The 17,571-nt window shown below is 40.1% G+C and overlaps 1 pseudogene across 1 annotated transcript; it reads left to right on the forward strand.

Annotated features, from left to right (window-relative positions):
* Positions 1–15,727: 15,727 nt before the first annotated feature.
* LOC310836120 (enhancer of rudimentary homolog pseudogene) lies at positions 15,728–16,163 on the forward strand (annotated as a pseudogene). The gene has a single exon. The product of its transcript is annotated as an enhancer of rudimentary homolog pseudogene (transcript).
* Positions 16,164–17,571: the final 1,408 nt, after the last annotated feature.

Raw genomic sequence — 17,571 nt, forward strand, 5'->3', positions numbered from 1 at the left:
GGCAGTTAGAAGTATATTTAAGGTTGAAATCAAAAGCACACTTTTTAGAGAGAAGGTCCCAATCAATTGCACAGGCTTTCTGTTGAGCAATTGTTGGGAAAATATTGGAACAGGTGTCCCCCCACAATACCCGTGGGTTCAACCTGCATGGCCAAAATAATCCTGACCTCAGTTTGTTTATTAAACTTTATTATCCTTATTAAACGCATTGCAATGCAGTTTGGCCTCGCCCCAAGTAAGGGAGTTACAAACACCAAGTATTTCAAACTGCTTTATTTATGCACTTTTCAAGCAAAGACAATTCTCAGCTTGCTCAGCCCTCCACATACACATTTCGTTCTATAATTTCAATAATTTCCCTGCCACGTGTATAGGACTGGGCTGTAGGCATACTTTAAAAAGCCTAGGAGATTTGCTTTCTGCCCCCCAAATAAGGAAGGAAGGAAGGAAGGAAGGAAGGAAGGAAGGAAGGAAGGAAGGAAGGAGGGAAGGAAAGAAAGGAAAGAAAGGAAAGAAAGAAAGAAAGAAAGAAAAACTGCATTTCTAAATAGGTCATACCACGCCAAATCACCTGGTGCCATGTGCTCTCATGACTCAGATTTTCTCCCCAAAAAATTTATGTGTAGAGATACCTATGAGATAACCTCAAAGAATATTTTAAGATTTTTTGGTCCAAAATTGGGTGCAGGAGAATTTTTTGAAAATTTCATTTTTTGCTTAATTTAGGCTAATGCAATTTCTGCGTCAGTATAGAAAAAACTTTTTTGCTTATTTTTCAACTGATTGGGCTTATTTTGGTATCAAAATAAAGCTAATTGTGGCATCTTTCCAAATAAGGTATAAAAATGGTATTAAGTGCCAATGAAAATAGTCACTGACCATTCAAAGTGAATTTTTGTCATTTTATTCCCGGTAGGTTCAATAAGCCATAGCACACAAACCACAAGTAACACATGTTTCATACTTGTTTTATAGAATGTGCTAACCATGTACTTATTATGTTTTAAAAATAAGGAGAGTGTTTTTTGCTGTTATAAAATAAATTGATTTTGGGGGGGAAATTACACAAAAAACCATTACTTTTGGGGGCCTGAAATAACTCACACATTCATGAGAATAGTTAAAATGTACCCTCTTATGTTACAATGTCATCTGAAGTAATTTTAATATTAAGTTTTATTGATTATTTAATAAAAACAAAATACGTCTCAGAGCCCTTGTTCATTTTATTGTGTAAAACACTTCTGCAATGATATGGTTAAAGCTATTTTGTTTCCCATACATATAATATGGTCAATGATGCTGTGTGTGTGTGTGTGTGTGTGTGTGTGTGTGTGTGTGTGTGTAAAACTGGATTTTACAATTTAATATTCAACCAAATAAAGCATTGTGTGTGTGTGTTCTTTTTTGTCATTTAAACAAAAAAGAACACACACAATGACTTCCCTCAACTTCCCCTTCTGGTTCTTGAAATATTTATTATTTCTGCTTAATTTTTTTCTTATTTTTATTATCTTATACGTCAATATACTTAAATTCTGACCATTTTTATACCAAATTTTCTTTTGTAATTACATCCTGCACTCAATTACATTCCATATTGTTATTTCTTGACCTTTAAACGTATTTTCTTACTTGTAAGTGTTTAATCAAACCCTGCTAGTGAGTCCATTTCTTTACAATATTTCTGTAAAAACATCATAAAGGGTTCCCAGGCTTTTTTAAAATCTTCATTGCCATTATTTCTGATTCTTCCTGTAAGTTTTGCCATTTCTGCATATTCCATAAGTTTGGCTTCCCATTCTTCTTTCCTGGGTATCTTGTTCTCTTTTCCTAGGAGAATATTGTCCTAGGAGTCCTAGCCACCATTGTAGCATACATTAACAACCTCTTCCGCTCTTTTAGTAATTCCTGTCCTATTATACTTAGCAGAAATGCTTCTGGATTTTTAACAAAAGTTATTTTAAACTTCTTCTTCAATTGATTATACAGTGGAACCTCTACTTACGTTCACCTCTTGTTACACGGCAAACCCAAAACTATACAGTGGTACCTTGGGTTACATACGTTTCAGGTTACATACGCTTCAGGTTACAGACTCTGCTAACCCAGAAATAGTACCTCGGGTTAAGAACTTTGCTTCAGGATGAGAACAGAAATCGTGCTCCGGTGGCGCGGTGGCAGCAGGAGGCCCCATTAGCTAAAGTGGTGCTTCAGGTTAAGCACAGTTTCAGGTTAAGAATAGACCTCCGGAACGAATTAAGTACTTAACCCAAGGTAACACTGTATTTCTGGGTTTCGCTCACTCACGGGCATGTGCAGAAGCGCTCTACCGCGCCATGCGCAGAACAGGCACCCCTGGTTGTGAAAACCTCAGGATCCAACCGGAGCTCCGGAACGGATCCCTTCCGCAACCAGAGGTACCACTGTGTATCATTTCCCAGAAATTTTTGATCATTTTACAATTCCACCACATGTGATAAAACGTACCTTCTTTCTCCTTACACTTCCAGCATTTATTGGTACTAGTTCTATACATTTTTACAAGCTTAACAGGAGTTAAATACAATCAGTACATCATTTTCATATAATTTTCTTTCAGAGTTGTGCAAGCAGTAAATTTTAAATTGTCGTTCCATAATTTCCCCCAATCTTTCATTTGTATATTGTGTCCTAAATCTTGTGCCCATTTAATCACTACACATTTAACCTCTTCATCTTTGGTTTCCCATTCTAACAATAAATTATACATTTTCTTCGATATTTTAGTGTTATCCTCTACAATTTCTCTTTGAAATCTACATAGAATATAGCTAAAATCTTTCTTTTTATCTTCTTTAAAAACCTCATTTACTTGAAAATATTGCAACCAATCATTAACATGATTTTGAATCTCTTCAAAATCTTTCAATCTTAATTTCCCTTCTATTTCTATTAAAAGATCTCTATATGTAAGCGATTTTTCTCTCCTGTTTATTTTTTTAATTGATGTTGCTTCCGTTGGTGACAACCGCCACAGAGTCTTTGGTTCTAATAAATTGGTCTTGTCTACTCAACCCACAGAGACTCTCTTCACATGCAGAGGAAGTCCATCACTGAGGGTGTGAGACCCATTCGGCTGCCCTCACCTGGTTTACCTGGCAAGTCAAAGCCATTTTCCAGGGAGAGGCCACTGTCACATGCTGCCAACATCTAGGAGCCCCAGGTGAGAGCTGAGTGCAGGGTGGGGACCAAAGGTGGACAAACTACCCCAGAAGGTAGTTGTCTAAACTGACCATAACTGTGTCTGGTCTTAACCAGACCCCCTTTCTCCCATTTTGAACCTGCCTCAAATCCTTCAACCCCCTCCCCCACTTCCTTTTGTTTTCTTTTTGTATTGCATTTCCAGAACTGGATTGCAAACCTTGGCTGAGATGTAAAGGGCTTTCCACAAACACACCAGTCTTAATATTGTGAGGGGGAAGTCTTTCAAAAGCAGTCCACGATATGCTGCAGGATTGGAGGTCTGTTGCTAAGCAAACAAACAGGAAAAAGTACCAAACACATTTGCACAGACACCTTGAGCATGATAAAATATCTACTTAAATCCATGTACATACTGTTAATTACAAAATTTGTTCCGGAAATTATATATTCCTTCTTTTTTTGGTATTTGGTCTATTCTAGAATGAGAAATACATCCATTATTTTATCTATCAATTCATCAATAGCACTTGTCTTTGGAAAATTATAGGTGCATTTTCTATCATATTTTGCACTGGCATTGCCACAGTGCTCCCTCTTCTGGCATCACTCAGTATCTTCTTTCTTTTCCAAGGCTATGTAAAATTAGCTAGAAATGCAGCAAGGTCCTTGTCCTATCCCTTGCTGCTTTTCAAGTCACGTTCTTACCTTGCTGTACAGGCCAGAGAAGTGGTGGGAATGTCATCATCTGATGCACATTACCTATCTCCCTGCCCTGAGCTTCAGTTCACTGAAGCTGTCTTCTGAGCATGTGCAATGGCTGTCTCAAATGTACACACCTCAGCTTAACTGCAGCTTCTCCTTTTTCAAATTGGGAACTTGCATCAAACAGCAGGATTTCTCCACAAGCTGAAGGATAGGTATGGCTTGAGACTAATGGCATGTGTACTCAGCTTCTTCAAACACCAGTGATGAGAGCATGCTAGAGTCAGCAAGCAATTATGTGCATGCAACCCTAGCTGAAAATGGTGTTTCCGTGTGCTGCGCTGGCTCGCCAGATGCAGCTTGTCACGCTGGCCACGTGACCCGGAAGTGTCTTCGGACAGCGCTGGCCCCCGGCCTCTTAAGTGAGATGGGCGCACAACCCTAGAGTCGGACACGACTGGCCCGTATGGGCAGGGGTACCTTTACCTTTACCTTTAACCCTAGCTGACAGTTCACCAGACAATTAAAGGGCTTCATAGGGGATGAACCATAGTGCACTGTATGTAGAAAGTCACAGGTTCAATCCCAGGAGTCTCCAGGAAGGGCTGGGAATAGTTCTTGCCTCAAACCCTGGAGCATCTTTGCCTGAGTAGAAAATTCTGAGCTAGGTAGACCAATAGTCTAACTTAGTATAAGATATCTTCCTATGTCGGAACATGTGTTATACCAAGTTGGACCATTGGTCCAGATAGCTCAGGATTGTCTACACTGATGACAGCAGCTCTCCAGGCTTTCAGATGGGAGACATTCACAGCTCCATCTGGAAGTGCCAGGGAAAACATGGGAAACAGACACTCTGCGACTGAGCCACAGCCCTTCTCCTCACACAGCAATTAATATGCACCAGATGTGCAATGTCAAAGGAACACGGGAAGCTGTATTACACAGAGTCAGACCCTTTATCCATCCAGGCCAATATTGTCTACACTGCCAAAGAGTGACTCTCCAGAGTTTCAAACCAGGTCCCTCCCAGTCCTGAGGGCTGCTATATGCAAAGCAGATGCCACTGACTAAGACCTCCCCTAAAAAGTCATGACCCGCTTTTTTTTTGCTTTTTACTTTTGTATATGTTAAATAGAGAGAGTAGTAGATCATGCCCATGTGTTTGTTCTTTTTATATTCTATTTGCACAATTATGTATTTTTCGTTTCTTTTGTGTTTGTTCTTTCCCCCCCTCGCATTTGTATCTTGTATATTGCTAATAAAACTAAAAAAGTCATGATCTGTTTTATAGCAAAAGAAAAGGAGTCATTGAAACCAGAAGTGTACATTCTTTTAAAATAATAATAATTTTATATTAAAGATTTTCTTGGTTTACAAAAGTACATGCCTTTTCTCTTTTTTTTCCAAGTTGTACAGTCTTTTCTACAGATCAGTTGAATTTGTTATGAGACATTAGTGTTGAGTAAAGTATAAGGTCAGGAAGAAGAGGGGGGTGAAATTTATATTTTTTTACAGTGTACGTGTGGGGTTCAACTAGATATGTTCTCTTTCTATTTGCTTGTTACATTCCCTTGGTATTGAGAGAGGTTGGGAGCTCAGGGTGTTGTTGGTTGTCTGTGGTTGACTGCAATGGGGTTTGTTTGCATTTGTGGGGGGTGGGTTATTGGGTCAGGTAAGACAGATTAATTCAATATGCTGTTGACCGGTTCTTGTTGTTGTCATGTTGGGTTATGTATGTGATAAAGAGGAGCCATACTGGGGTGAAGGCATCTAAGAACTGTACAAATCACTTTGCAGTTGTTTTCTGAATGTGTTTACTTGGAAGCAGGTCAAACTGGGACACCTGCCAATTTACTGCAAGAAACCTGGCTCTTAAAAATGTTCTGAACCTCTCCTATGGGCACACACTTAATATTTAGCAATTTTTGGAGACTAAACTTGCCCAGCAGTTTTGATTCCTATGTGCAGAGCAAAAACCTTGGCTTTGAGTTTTTCTACATCTTGCGAGTGTGTGACCCACATTTGATCTTCAGCTATTTTTTGAGAATAACATTGGGACTAAACAGCTAACATCTGCTGTTTTGCCCAACTCTCTACAAGCAAGTGGCAGTTTGAGGAATATTTGACCACAATGTCCAGAGCAGATAAAAGACCCTCAAGGACAAACACATATGGACAATGTGCTTTTCTTTGGACCATATCAGTGAGGCCAAGGGGGTCTTGTCATCTGGGCATCCCAGGACCTCCATACACACTGCCCCAGGCTTGAGCCACAGGAGAGATAACTTCAGTGCTGCTAACACAGCGGTTTGATTTAAAACTATCATTACCCCTGCAAGACACACTCCATTGCCTCTGGAGACACAGATTGATGCCAACAATTGTGGTCGTTGTTTTGTTGAAGATGAAATGCAGGTGACAAATGAAAAAAATTAAAACCACTCCTTAGAGCTTCAGCTTGCCAGATAGGGAAATGAGGCGTATGGGATGTGATTTGCCCAGGGCTATACAGTGGTATCTTGGTTTACAAACTTAATCCATTTCGGAAGTCCATTCTTAAACCAAAGAATTCTTAAACCAAGGTGTGCTTTCCCATAGCAGTGGGGGACTGAATTTATACTCAACAGGAAGCAGAACATGGTCTGCTTCCAAAGCAAAGTTCACAAACCAAAACACCTACTTCCAGGTTTGCAGCATTCTTAATCCAAGTTGTTCATAAACTAAACTGTTCTTAAACCAAGGTACCACTGTATAGGGTGGGACACGGGTGGTGCTGTGAGTTAAACCACAGAGCCTAGGGCTTGCCGATCAGAAGGTTGGCGGTTTGAATACCCGTGACGGTGTGAGCTCCCATTCCTTGGTCCCTGCTCCTGCCAACCGAAGTTCAAAAGCACGTCAAAGTCCAAGTAGATAAATAGGTACTGCTCCGGTGGGAAGGTAAACAGCTTCTCCGTGCACTGCTCTGGTTCGCCAGAAGCGGCTTAGTCATGCTGGCCACATGACCCGGAAGCTGTACGCTGGCTCCCTCAGCCAATAAAGCGAGATGAGCGCCGCAACCCCAGAGTCGTCCGCAACTGGACCTAATGGTCAGGGGTCCCTTTACCTTTACCTTTACCACTGTATAGCAAAGCCAAGCAGAAGCTGTATTTCACACAGCAAAACCAAGATATAGGTGGAACTGTATCCAAGTCACCTGAATCCCAATCCAAGTCCCAACACAGCTCACTTTGCTGCTGATTCTACAGAGTTGTGCCCCCCACTTCTAGGAACACCAAGACCAATGGCAACTTTGAAATTGTATGTTACATGTTTATTCAGTACTCTGGAAATGACAGTGTTGCCCTCTCACCACCAGCTACCTAACTGCTGTAATCAGTCCTAATCTGTTTGTAAGCTGAAGTGTTTGACTGTACTTTCACATTGTATATATATAGGAATTTTTCTTTGGAGGTAAAGTTCAGATTATTTGTTATAGGCATTATTTGAAACTGAAAAAGAAAGCAATTTAAAAATTATTCTACAACAAGAATGGCAATGTATGATATATTATTATTATTATTAATTTCACAGCATTCATTCATTTAATTTTTTAGTTAATTTCTATCTGAAGGAGTCTGGGGTGGAAAACAGATATGCAATTTAAAAGCAAACCAAATGCACTTTGAAACTCATATTCTAAAAATAATGACAGTGAAAACTTCTAAAAGCAATTTCAGCTAGATACATACTTCCATCCAATGATCTCAGGGTTGCCAGGAACAGAATTCTTCAGGCACAAGATGCCCAGGAATGTTTTCAAATTCACCCTGAAATTTAATAATGATAGAGATAGGTGCACCTCCCCAGGGAGGCCATTCCACAACTGGGGAGCCACCACTGACAAGGCCCATGACCCGACTTTCACCTTGCTAACTTTTCAGCTTGCAATTCCAGAATCTGGAGATCCCCAGGCTTGAATCAGGAAAGCCTGTACTGTCCCCCTGAGTGATGACCTCTATACAGGAACCCAGCAGGGCTTCCTTCTGGATAAATGCAGAGGAATATGCTGTTGGTTGCATATCTGGAAGTCCCTAATGTGAACCTCTGCTATGAATAGCTGCCCTGAGGATTTCAGCATTATTAATAAACAATGCCAATCCTAAACCCATGAAGCAAAAGAAAAGAAAAGCAATTTTCTCCAGCCATTAATGGCTCCTCATCATGCTGGGGAAAAGTGACAAGTGGGGTGCCACAGGGTTATGTTCAGGGTCCATTGTTGTTCCACATCTTTATAAACAACTTGGATAAAGAAATGGAAGCGATGTTCATCAAATTTGTAGATGACACCAAAAAGGAAGAGGTAGCTAATGCTGCAGAAGACAGAATTGGGATTCAAAATGAATTTAACAGATTGGAGAACTGGATCCAAGCTAACAAAATTAATTTCAGTAGGGTTCTGCACTTAGGAAGGAAGAGCCAGATGCACAAATATAAGATGGGGAACACCTGGCTTGCCAGAAGTGCATGTGAAAAGGAACTAGGGGTCTTAGTGGAGCTTAATATGTGTCAACAGTATGGTGGTGCAGCAGAAGCAGCAGCAGCAAAAAAAAGCTAATCCGATTCTAGGTTGCATCAACAGAGGTAATGTGTCCAGATCAAGGGAAGTAATAGTATGACTCTGTTCTGAGCTGCCCAAACCACACCTGGAGTACTGTGTCCAGTTCTGGGCACCCCAATTTAAGAAGGATACTGACAAACTGGAAGGTGTGCAGAAGAGAGCAACCAAGATGATCAAGGATCTGGAAACCAAGCCTTATGACAAATGGTTGAAGGGGCTGGGTATGTTTAGTTTGGAAAAAAGGAGACTGAGAAGAGATATGATATCTCAATGATATATCACATGGAAGAGGAGACAAGCTTGTTTTCTTCTGCTCTGGAGGGAAGGACTTGAACCATTGGATTCAAGGTACAAGAAAGGAGATTCTGACTGAACACCAGGAAGAACTTTCTGAGCTATTTGACAGTGAAGCATTCTGCCTTGGGAGGTGGCTCTTTTGCTGTATGCAACCCATCTAAGAAACCCAGGCATGGAACCTCTGCTCTCCATCACCGCCACAAGATAACAAAAAGTAAGAGGAGCAGCAGAGACCATCTGGTTGAATGCTCCAGCCTAGGTTTTTAATGGCGCAACAGTTTATACCAGGCTGTGTTCTTTCTCTCTCCAAACCCACCCACCCGGTTCAACCACCCCATCCTTCTGTGAAATGAACAGCTGTAATTGAAAAGGAAAGTCTCTTCCCCAGTTTACAGGGAGAGGTGCTGTTAAGAGCTGTAGCCATCTCATTCGCTTCCTATTGCAGGGGCAGGCTTCTTTTGTCTGTCTTTTAGAGCTAATTTCTTCCCTGATCAAAAGGCCCACATCACTGAAAAGGTAGTAATGACTATTCATTTGCTTGCAACCTCCATTCTGTGGGCTGCCTCCTGCTTTATTTAGAGAACTGCTTTTCCCCACCACCACCACCACCACACTTTTCTCTCTTTTGCTTAAAAAGAAAAGGAGGCAGGAGTTCGTTTATAACATCTCTAATGTCATTTAAAGTAGGCTATATTTTAATTATTTCTCCCTTTTCAGGATCTCAGTTTGCTATGATGTTGGGGGAGGCTCCCTTGGGAAACAGTACCTAATCCACTGTTCCCCACCCACAGTATGTGGACTGACAAGTATTGAGAGGGGAATATGTCATGAATGAAGAGAGTTCACTTACAACCCACCGGCAAGTTAGATTTGTACAAATAGCAATTTCTGATTTCACTAATAATAATCAGAAATAATAATAATAAAGAGGTGAGTCTTTATTGCTAGGAAATATTGTGGGTTGTTCAGTGCAAAAACAAAATAGAAATCGGGGGGGGGGGGGTTGAGCTTTCCCATAAAAGGGTTCTTATAAATTGTGGGTGGGTAATGTTTTGGAAGGGGGGTTGTTTAGAAGGGGGGAAAGCTGCATGTCTCTTCTTGCTTTATTTTGATCTGGAGAGAAAACAGTAATTTATCATTATGGCAACAATCAAAAGTAAGCGAAGCATTTGGAAGGAAAGCAATGTCACAGGAGTGGGGGAAGCAATCACTCGAAATCACTTTGAGTTTTGAACACATAGGCACACAAATTGTGTAACAAAAATGGACAGCACAGACATGAAAGGTGAGTTCCATTTGCACACAAGGAAAATGGCATTGCATTACATTTACTTCAGATGTAAAAATAATAATTAAAAAAACACAAAAACAGGTGACAAGTTTCTTTTATGTACAATTCCCAACCAAAGGTAATTTCTTTATCCAGAAATGTTCAGTGGCATTTATTTCTATACTAGGCTCTACCTGTAGGTGAACTCAACCATGCCATGACATTTGGACAAAAGTTCGCTCTGCTTCAGTTTAACATGTTTTTCATTGCCAGTAGCCAAATTAGTTACACCAACAAATAATTGGCCAGTGGGTGGAGTGAGAGCACTAGGGTTGCCAGATTTCTAAATGGCCCTTGTAGCTATGCCTCTAGCATCAGTTTAATGGCAAGTGGTAAAAGGCATTGCCGTGCTGTACAAAGTTTTGGCACATTGATTTCTGCAGATCAAACTAGGGCAAGCCTGTCAGGTTTTCTTTCTGAACAGTTGGCATTCTAAGGGATGGAGTCTTAATTAGCACTGCCCTGTTTGGCCTGATTTTCCCCCCTATTTAATATTTATTTAGAAAATTCCTGGACATCTGAGGGAGAAACTAATGAAGACAGGGACATGTTCACTCAACATTTATTGTAACTGTGTGAGTTGTGGTTCTTCAGGGCTGTGGAGCATTGCTAGATGACAAATAAAAACTTTGTGGGTGGAGTGATATGGGCAATGTTTTCTTTGTGCAAGCTGGAGGGTGCTTTGCAAATAAATAATAAAATTAAATTAGTTTTCTATACACTGTAGAGGGATTTGTTCACACAAACACTTGGGTATATATGTATATAGTCATTTTTTAAAAAAAGCATCTAAATAAATATAAAGGCTCCCAGATCAGCTTACGTACAATCAGTTCAAACAAGACTGTCTCTGCTCATAGACTTACAATCTTAAAAAAAGCAACAACACAAAAGGGAAAAGTAACAGGGACAGAAAAAGCAAAAAGCAAACTTAGGCATAGAAAAAGCTCAGGGGATAGAGTTGCCTGTTGAAACTAGACTTTAAACTGAAATGAAAGTATGAAGTATGAAGCTGGAGATTCAAACAATCACAGAATTGCAGAGTTAGAAGGCATGCTGAGGGTCATCTAGCCCAACTCCTGCAATGCAGGAATCTCAAGTAAAGCATCATGACAGTTGGCAATCCAGCCTCTACTTACAAAGTCGTCCACTGCTGAACAGCTCTTGCTGTCAGAAAGTTCTTTCTGATGTTTATATATATATATTGGCTTAAAGATTGAAAAAAGTATTAGTGGAGGAGATACACAAAGGTCAAGCTGGCTTTCTCCTGGGTAGACACTTGTCAGACAATATGAGAAATATAATTAACATTTTGGAGAAGCTGCAAGTGAATATTAATACTAAAGCAGTTTTGATATTCGTAGATGCGGAGAAAGCTTTTGATAATATTTCTTGGAGTTTTATGAAGAAAAATCTTCAGGGGATGGGGATTGGTCAAGGTTTTGAAAATGGTATAGGTGCAATTTACTCAGAACAAAAGGCCAAATTGATAGTTAATAATGTGGTGACAGAAGAATTTAAGATGGAGAAAGGGACACGACAAGGCTGCCCAATTTCCCCATTGCTTTTTATTTCGGTCCTGGAGGTTTTGTTAAATATGATCAGAACGGACCATCTGATCAAAGGTATACAGGTCGGAGCCAAACAGTACAAACTTAAAGCTTTTGCAGATGATTTAGTATTGACATTACAGGAGCCAGAATCTAATACTAAAAGAGTATTGGAATTGATTCAGGAATTTGGTCAAGTGGCAGGATTCAAGTTGAACAAGTTAAAAACTAAGGTTCTTGAGAAAAACTTAACACCGATTGAGAAAGAGAGGTTTCAGAAGGAGACAGGTTTAACACTGGTTAAGAAAGTAAAATATCTGGGGGTTAACATGACTGCTAAGAATTTAAATTTATTTAAAGATAACTATGAGAAATGTTGGTCAGAAGTGAAAAAGGATCTTGAAATATGGTCAAATCTGAAGCTTTCCTTGTTTGGTTGAATTGCTGTTATAAAGATGAATGTATTGCCAAGAATGTTATTTTTGTTTCAATCATTGCAAATCTTGGACAAAATGGACTGTTTCAAGAAGTGGCAGAGAGATATTTCTAGATTTGTCTGGCAGGGCAAGAAACCCAGAATAAAATTTAAAATATTAACTGACGCAAAGGACAGAGGTGGATTTGCCCTGCCAGACCTTAAACTCTATTATGAATCAGCAGCATTTTGCTGGTTGAAAGAGTGGCTGCTTCTTGAGAACACAGACATTTTGGATTTAGAAGGCTTTAATAACGTTTTTGGGTGGCATGCATATCTGTGGTATGACAAGGTTAAAGCACATAAAGCATTTAAAAACCATATTGTCAGAAAAGCATTGTTTAATGTCTGGACAAGATACAAAGATTTACTTGAAAATAAAACCCCAATGTGATTATCACCGATGGAAGCGAAGGCTCAGAAAAAGCTCAATATGGAGGCCAAATGGCCAAAATATTGGGAGATTTTGGAACAGGAGGGCGACAAACTGAAATTGCAGAGTTTTGAGAAATTAAAAGATAAAGTGCGAGATTGGCTTCATTATTATCAAATAAGGGAGGCTTATAATTTGGACAAAAAAAAATTGGCTTCCAGGTGGAAAAATCAAAATTGGAAACAGAACTTTTAGATCCCAAAACTAAGATATTATCAAGAATGTATAACTTGCTGTTGAAATGGAATACTCAGGATGAAACGGTTAAATCTGCTATGATCAAATGGGCACAAGATGTTGGACATAATATAATGTTTGCTGACTAGGAACAGTTGTGGGCCACAGGTATGAAATTTACGGCATGTAATACCTTAAGAGAGAATATTATGAAAATGATATACAGGTGGTACATGACACCAGTCAAGCTTGCAAAAATATATCATTTGCCCGATAATAAGTGTTGGAAATGTAAAGAAAATGAAGGTACATTCTTTCACCTTTGGTGGACGTGCCCAAGGATCAAGACTTTCTGGGAGATGATCTATAATGAAATGAAAAAGGTATTTAAATATACCTTCTTAAAGAAACCAGAGGCCTTTCTCCTGGGCATGATCGGCCAATTGGTGCCAAAGAAGGATAGAACTTTCTTCATGTACGCCACAACAGCAGCAAGAATACTCATCGCAAAGTATTGGAAGACACAAGATCTACTCACCTTGGAAGAATGGCAGATGAAAGTGATAGACTATATGGAACTGGCGGAAATGACAGGCAGAATCCGAGACCAGGGAGAAGAGTTGGTGGAAGAAGATTGGAAGAAATTTAAAGACTATTTGCAGAAACACTGTAAATTTAATGAATGTTAAAATGATGTTGGATTGAAATGAAGTGGCTTTAGCAATAAGGTTAAAAAGAATATGTAAAAATGGATTGATAATCAGATGAAAATATAAAGCTATGTTATGTTAAGACATAGAATTAAGATAAAAACAAAGAGGGAAAGGATTTGCTGAATTAACCACGTGAACCGGAATACAAAAAAGGGAGGTGTGAGGAGGTCAGGGAAATAAGTAAATGAAATATAAGATATGAAAAGATTGATCTATTTTTAATTGTTTTTTATTTCTCTTGTATTTTGTATTTTTCCTATGTATTTTTGTATCTTTTTTATTTCTATTTTTTCCCTTTTTTATTCTGTAACTTTTTCCTATTTGTAAAACTTTAATAAATATCATTTTAAAAAAGAAAGTTCTTCCTGATGTTCAGTCAGAATCTCCTTTTTTGTACCTTGGACCCAATCTTTCATATGACAGTCCTTAAGATATTTGAAGATGGCTATCATATCTCCTCTCAGTGTCCTCTTTGCCAAGCTAAACATACCCAGCTCCTGCAACCGTTCCTCATAAGGCTTGGTTTCCAGAGCCTTGATCTTATTGGTTGCTCTCTTCTGCATACATTCCTGGACAGAGTACTCCTGGTCAGTGGCGTAGCGTGGGGGGTGCAGGGGGGGGGCCAGCCGCACCGGGCGCAACATCTGGGGGTTAGGGTTAGGGGCACAAATCCACGGGTTAGGGGGCACAAATTACTTGCCTTGCCCCGGGTGCTGACAACCCACACTACGCCACTGCTCCTGGTGTGGTCTGGCTAAGTCAGAACAGAGTGGTACTACTGCTTCCCTTGATCGGGATACTGGACTTTTACTAATGCAGCCTAGAATAGCACTAGCTTTTTCTGCTGTTGCAACCTTCAGTTGACTCATGTTAAGTCTGTAGTCTACTCTACAAAGTCCCATCGATCCATTTCACATATGCTAGTGGCAAGCCAGGTGTCACCATCTTATATTTGTGGAGCTGGTACTTCCTGCCTAAGTGTAGGACGTTACATTTGTCCATATCAAAATTCATTTTCTTACCTTTTGCCAAATTCTCCAATCTGTTAAGGTCATCTTGAATCCCAATTCTATCTTATTCAGCATTAGCTACCTCTCCTAGTTTGGTGTCATCTGTAAATTTAATGAACTTCCTCTCAACTCCTTCATCCAAGTTATTTTTAAAGATGTTAAGCAATGCTGGGCCCAGGACAGAGCCTTGCAGCACCCCACTTGTCACTTTTTCCCAGGATGATGAGAAACCATTAGTGAGCACTGTTTGGGTTCGGTCAATCAGCCAGCTACAAATCCACCTAACAGGCAGCACATACCTAGGCTCCATCGCACCCTTAGCAAGGAGCTATATTGGCACACCCCACCCATCACTTCCAGAGCAGTGGAGGAGTGGTCTCAGAGTGTGCAGAGGGGTGGTTGATGTCAGGGACTGATGATGATGAATAGGAGTGAATGGTTGCAGAGTCTGTGACAGGGAGCAGTTCAGGCTCCGAGACTGGAAGGGGGGTTGTATGTCAAGGGACTGCTGAAGAATCCACAGTCTTTCTCTCCTGCTATGACAAGCTCCCCTTCCCCAAGTCTCCAAGTAATGAGTAATGAGAACAGCAGAACATGGGCTAGAGGTGCGCAAACACAGTTTGAGGCCTGCTTGGGAAACATCCAGGAGAGCAGAAGCCCTTAGAGAGGATGGGAGGCAGGGACCTTCAGTCCTGGCAACTGTTCCATAGGGGCAAGACCCACTGGGAAGTGTTTGTTTCCTTGAATAGTTATCTTCACTGATAATGGAGATCTGGTTCCTTTATTGCTGACCTGCATCTGACTCAAGACCTGACAGGCAGGCTCCTAGACACCCCAAAGCAGAGTGGAAAGGTGCAGTTTTTGTCGCCAACCCCCTCCTGGCCTGCACCCTTGGAAGGGGTCGACCTGACCAACACCTAAGTATGCCCCTGCTAACAGGAATCTCTCATTGGTCTGTCTTAGTTTTGTTATTGCTGCTGCTTCTGTTATTGCTGTTGGATGGATCTAGATGAGTAGCAGAGGATATTTTATTTATTAGTTATCTTTCCTCTTTTTCCCGTGTGTGTGAGATAAATATGTATTTCAGGAGACTAATATCACTATCCGTGTTTAGAAGGTTTGTATAACCTTCTAGAACAATTATGTTATCCAAGGATGCTAAGGCAGACTTGGGTCATCCTTTCCTTTTATGTTTCCCTCTTAATAAGAAAATCACTTGGTGCTTCGTGCCTGAGCCCAACTGAACGAGTCACCATGTCTCACATAATTTTGCTTGTTCAACCTACCCAAACAATCAGAAGGCAGGACTTTTGCTGATTATGAGTCAGTGAATGAATTAATGCATGGAAGGAGTCTGTAAAATGTATGAAGAACGTGTGAAGAGAATGCATCCCAACAGCCCTTCAATTACGTATGATATTAGCTAGTTATTTGATTTCATTGATGACTTGACTGACCTCAGCTGCCTTGATTATTGTGTTGATACTCAGACATGTCAGCCATACAATAAAGACGGGATAAAGGAGAAAACCTATGTCCTTCTCCACAGACAAGCTCAGCAAGCAAGCAAATAGACACAGTGGTTAAGGGGGTTTCGAGGGAAGGATTTTTACAACAGGGTGTACAGCGTTCTGTAGTGAAAGTTTTGTATTGTAGCCCTCCTGTTCATTCTTGTTAGTCTGTATTTGAGACAAAATCTGTTAGAATTCCAAGGGACTTTCTCAGTTTAAAACTCAAAGAAGAAAGGATATGTGTTCTGCAGGTATTTTTGTTTAATTGTCTTTGCTTAGATAGTTCTACTTTTGTTCCTCACTCCTGGGATTTTTCAGTTCTGCTTTAGCACAGTCCCTGTATGTATCCCTCTCTGGGGGGTTTTCCAATGTTATTTCTTGGAGGCAGTCATGGTGAAGAATTAAATGAATACGAAAGAAAGAAAGAGAATCACTCTCAGGCTGTTTAAGTAAACGAGAAAATAAAGTTTACTCACATTAAGAGTCTTGCCAGGATTCAGTGATGAAATTCAGGCAGGCAATAATCCTTAAAAGTTACAGAAGTCCAGTTCAAAATGAGTGAACTCTCTGGATGAGAGCTCACAGACAACTTGCTCCATTGCAGGTGGGAGAGGTTAGGGATTAAACCATTGTATTTTTTCTGCCAACAAGTTTGGGGATATGGCATCACAGAGTCTCCTCTCTACAAGTTCTGAAATTCCATGGTGCCATTGCTCGTTTGTGACTGTCAAGCAATCATGCATTTGGCTGCAGATCTTCCCACATGTTTGAGTTTGGGAGATTATTTTCCCCTCCTAAAAATCTTGAGGACACCCTCAAGGTTTCACCTTTGTTGCCCCACCTCCAGTCCGAGGAACCTTCAGGAGGGAGCGGTGGCCATGGGCATTATGTGGATGTATGAGCTTAGGAGTCATGAGAGTGGAGAGTATGTGTGTATGAACTTAACAGTGCTGATTTTTAGTTTTTGGATGCTATTTTGTCAGTGTTGCTAATATAGTTTTATAGATTTAAAATGTTGTGTTGATTTGTCAGTTATATAATATGAATTTTGCTTTAATTCTGATTAATTATTTTTTTAGTTGCTGCATAGTTGTTGTTTTATTATTATTATTATTATTATTATTATTATTATTATTATTAGCCCACCCATCTGGCTGGGTTTCCCTAGCCACTCTGGGCGGCTCACAGCATACAGTGGTACCTTGGTTCTTGAACTTAATCCATTCTGGGAGTCCATTTGACTCCCGGAACTGTTCGAAAACCAAGGTGTGGCTTCCGAGTGGCTGCAGGAGCTTCCTGCACTCAATCAGAAGCCTCAGAAGCCACATCAGACGTTCAGCTTCCAAACAATGTTCACAAACCAGAACAGTTACTTATGGGTTTGCGGCGTTCGGGAGCCGATTGGTTTGACAACTAAGCCGTTCGGGAACCAAGCTACCACTGTATATCAGAACATACTAAAACATCAAACATTAAAAACTTACCGATAGCTAACAGTGTTTTATATGGTAATGGTTTCACTGATTATTTACTAATATGTTGTATTTGTGATATTCTATATGATTTATACTGTTTTTGTATAAATAC

The sequence above is a fragment of the Podarcis gaigeae genome (genome assembly GCF_964106915.1).
Source record: "Podarcis gaigeae genome assembly, chromosome: Z".
In the NCBI taxonomy this organism is placed as follows: Eukaryota; Metazoa; Chordata; class Lepidosauria; order Squamata; family Lacertidae; genus Podarcis; species Podarcis gaigeae.